Here is a 4,421-nt window from a genome sequence, read left to right as displayed (position 1 = left end):
GTGGCACAGTACTGAGAAAGATTCAGCTGCAGGCCAAGTTTAGCCCCACATTCTGCCCCTTTCGGGTCACTTGTTGAGATTCAGCAAATGATTCACACATGCTGTGTTTATAGTTGCATTAAGAGGCCAGGCCAGAAACCAAGGCCAGCTGCCACCAGTGTGGGTCTTGAGCCTGCTCAGAATGCAGCACTGGACTTGCCAAGGACACAACTGGATGTGGCTTGGGTAGGGCTGCAAATTGGGGGAGGCAAAATTTCAGGGAATCCTCTAGGTGGAGTGACATCTGTTATATGGTTTGATGACCTCTCAGCTGTGATGGCACACTGGGACAGGGGAGGGCTCAACAGAGGAACAATGATTACCACCAGCCTGGGAGAAAGCTTCACCTCTGGCCTTTGCCCCAACAACTCAGTGTTTCTCTGTCAGTCCCCAGTGCACCCCAAGTGACTGACCTGGCGCTGGTGCTCAGAGTGACTGAGTCGCACAAAAGTCTGGTTGCGGACATGGCCCTTTTAAGAGACATCTGCAGCTGCCGCAGCCTCTGTCCCACTCAGCCCCTTGGGACTGGGCAGCCTTGTGTCGTTGACGCCTCCTACCTCCTACAGTTGCAGGGTGATTTCTTATTTCTCTCCCTTCTTATAGAACTTCTGTTCATCTAGACTGCAGGCAACTGTGCTTGCCATTTGCTCTGTTTCCATCACAACTTTGCTTAGAAGAGAGGATGAATAAAGCTTCTATCATCTATGCCATTTTTTCTAGGGCTGCATAAGAATATTTGCAATACAGGATCATCCTAAGCGTTCTTATTTTCTGTAACCAGAAAATTCTGTACTCTAAGTAAGCCACTATGAAATGGCCGTTAAATACTCTGTAATCTTTGAAACAGCCGATCCTAAATCCCTACCTGATCTTTCCTTATTGAATAAAACAGTCCTTCTTACCCATATTTACATACACAAAACATAAAAAACATCCTTAAAATGATAAACTGACTTCAAATTTCTTGGTTTTGTTTGTTTGTTTGTTTGTTTGTTTGTTTTTGTTTTCCAAAGGGTAAGGTACGGAGCCAGAGGGCTAGAAGGGTTGTGCTAGGTGGAATAAATATTGTGTGTATGTGTGTGTGTGTGTGTGTGTGTGTGGTGGTGCAAGCAACACCAGACTTTATTTTTTTTTATTTTTATTTTTTTTAAAATAAGTTTGTTAGGGTTACATTGGTTAATATAATTATATAATTTTCAGGTATACATTGTAATTTGACATCTGTATATGCTATTGTGTGTTTACGCCCAAAATCTAGTTTCCTTCAGCTACCATATATTCGATCTTCTTTACTTATTTCACCTTCCCTCTACCCCCTATATTTGACCCCTTTTACCCCGACAACCTCCCTCCTCCTCTCCCAACTCCTACCCTCTGGTAACCAATGATCTATAGTCCATGTCCATGAGTATCTGTTAGTTTGTCCTGTTCATTTGCTGCTTTTAGTTTTATTTCCAAAATGTAAGTAATATCTTATGATTGTCAACTTTTTCTATCTGGCTTATTTCACTTAGCATGATTATCTCATGGTCCATAGATGTTGTCGCAAATGGCAGTATTCACCTCTTCTTATGGCGGAGGAATATTCCATCGTATATATGTACCACATCTTCTTTTTCCAATGATCTATTGTCCTGGCCACTGTGAATAGTGCTGCTATGAACATTGGTGTGCAAACATCTTTTCGGATATGGGTTTTCAAGTCTTTGGGATAAGTACCCAGTAGAGGGTTTGCTGGATCATACGGTAGATCAATTCTTAGTTTTTTGATGAAACTCCATACTGTTTTCCATAGTGGCTGTAACAATTTGCAGTCCCACCAGCAGTGTATAAGAATTTGTTTTTCTCCACATCCTCTCCAACATTTGTTATTGCATGTCCTGTTGATTATAGAGATTCTAACAGGTGTGAGATTGTATCTCATTGTGGTTTGATTTGCATTTCCCCAATAGCTAGCAATGTTGAGTATCTTTTCAAATATTTGTTGGCCATTTGTATGGCCTCTAGGGAAAAGTGTCTATTCAGGTCCTCTGCCCCTTTTTTGTTTGATCATTTGTTTTTTTTTGTTGTTGTTGTTATTGAGTTGTTTGAGTTCTTTGTATATTTTTGATATTAGGCCCTTATCAGAGGTGTTGCTTGCAAATATATATTTTCCATCTTTCTATTTCTTTGTATCTTCTTCAATTTCTTTTAATAGAGTCTTGTAGTTTTATATATAGGTCCTTCACATGTTTCATTAGATTTATTCCTTAAGTATTTTATTCTTTTTTTTTTTTGCACTTGTAAAATGAATTATTTTTTCCACTTCTTTTTCTGACACTTCATTATTAGAATATAGGAACGCTATGAATTTTTGAACGTTGATTTTTTTGTCCAGAAATTTTACTGTATTTCCTTATTCTTTCTAGGAGTATTCTTCTGGAATATTTAGGGTTCTCTATATAGAGAATCATGTCATCTGCAAATAGTGACAATTTGACTTCTTTGTTTCCTATTTGAATGCTTTTTATATCTTTCTCTTGCCTGATCACACTCGCTAGGACTTCCAAAGTTATATTGAATAACAGTAGCAATAGTGGACAGTCTTGCCCTGTTCCTGTTCTTGGAGGGAAGGTTTTTAGTTTTTCACCATTATGGCTGAAGGTTTGTCATATATGGCCTTTATTATGTTAAGGTACTTTCCTTCTATACCAATTTTGTTAAGTGTTTTGATCATAAATGGATGCTGTATCTTGCCAAAGGCTTTTTCTGCATCTACTGATATGATCATATGAATCTTATTTTTAATTTGTTTATACGGTGTATCACATTAATCGGTTTGCATATGTCGAACCATCTCTGTGCTCCTGGGATAAAGTCCACTTGATCGTAGTGTATAATTTTTTTAATATGTTGCTCTATTCAGTTCGCTATTATCTTATTTAAAATTTTTGCATCTGTGCTCATGAGCTATCGGTCTGAAGTTTTCTTTTTGTGTGTGTGTTTTTTTTTTTGTTTGTTTGTTTGTTTGTTTTTTTACCAGGTTTAGGTAGCAGAGTAATATTAGCCTCAAAAAATTATTTAGGAAGTATTGCCTCCTCTTTGATTTTTTGGAAGAGATTAAGGAAATAAGTATTAAACCATATTTGAATGTTTGCTAGAATTCATTAGTGAAGCTATCTGGTCCTGTTCATTACTTTTTGAGAGGTTATTGATAGTTGTTTCAATTTCCAAACTGTTGATCGGTCAATTTAGATTTTCCAGTTCTTCTTGAATCAGTTTAGGAAGGTTGTAATTTTCTAACTACTGATTCATTTCTTCTGGGTTATTAATTTTGATGTTACATATATTTTAATAGTATTCTTGTATGATTTTTTGTATTTATGTAACGTCAATTGTAATTTCCCCTCTCTCATCCCTGATTTTGTTTAATTGTGTCCTTTCTCTTTTTCTTTAGTGTGTCTAGCCAGGAGATTGTCAGTTTTATTAACCTTCTCATATAACCAGCTTTCTGTTGCATTTATTTTTTTCTATTTTTTTGTTTTTAATTTTATTTATTTCTTTTCTAAATTTGATTATTTCTTTCCTTCTGCTAACTTTAGGCTTCATTTGTTCTTCCTTTTCTAGTTTCTTAAGAGGAATGTTAGGTTGTTTATTTGAGCTTGTTCTTGTTTTTGGACATAGGCCTATAACAATATGAACTTTCCTGTTATGACCGCTTTTGCCATTTCCCCAAATTTTGATATGTTGTACTATCATTGTCATTCATTCCTATATATTTCTTGAGCTCTCTTTTCATTTCTTCTCTGACCCAGTTATTCTTCGGTAGCATTTTATTTAATCTCCATGTATCTGTGATTCTTCCTGATTTCTTTTTGCAGTTGATCTCTAGTTTCAAAGCATTATGATCAGAGAATATGATTGGTATTATTTTAACTCCTTTGTATGGTTGAGGCTATCCCTGTGTCCCATTATGTGGTCTATTCTTGAGAATGTTCTACGTGTACTAGAAAATAATGTATAAGTAACTGTTTGGGGATTAAAATCTCTGTAAATGTCAATTATGTCAAAAATGTCAATTATTTTTATTGGTGAGGTCAGTTCATTTACATTTAGGGTGATTATTGAAATATGAAGTCTTCTTATAGTCATTTTATCTTTTACTTTCTGTTAACTCAGTGTTTCCATTACTTCCTATTCTTTGTGTCTTTTCTTTTTGTATTTTTATTTTCTTTTGTGGATTTTCTCTCTAATCCTTCTTGTTTTACATTATATACTTCATTTCTGAATCTTTGGCATGTGGTTACCATTACGAATATGAAAAGGGTAGTTATATATAAACAGTCGTCCCTTTTCTTCTTCATGAGCCTTATCTCCATTCCCCTTTGGGAATTTGGATCATT

Source organism: Pteropus alecto, unplaced genomic scaffold, assembly GCF_000325575.1.
Source record: "Pteropus alecto unplaced genomic scaffold, ASM32557v1 scaffold112, whole genome shotgun sequence".
Lineage (NCBI taxonomy): Eukaryota > Metazoa > Chordata > Mammalia > Chiroptera > Pteropodidae > Pteropus > Pteropus alecto.
This window is presented reverse-complemented; position numbering follows the sequence as displayed.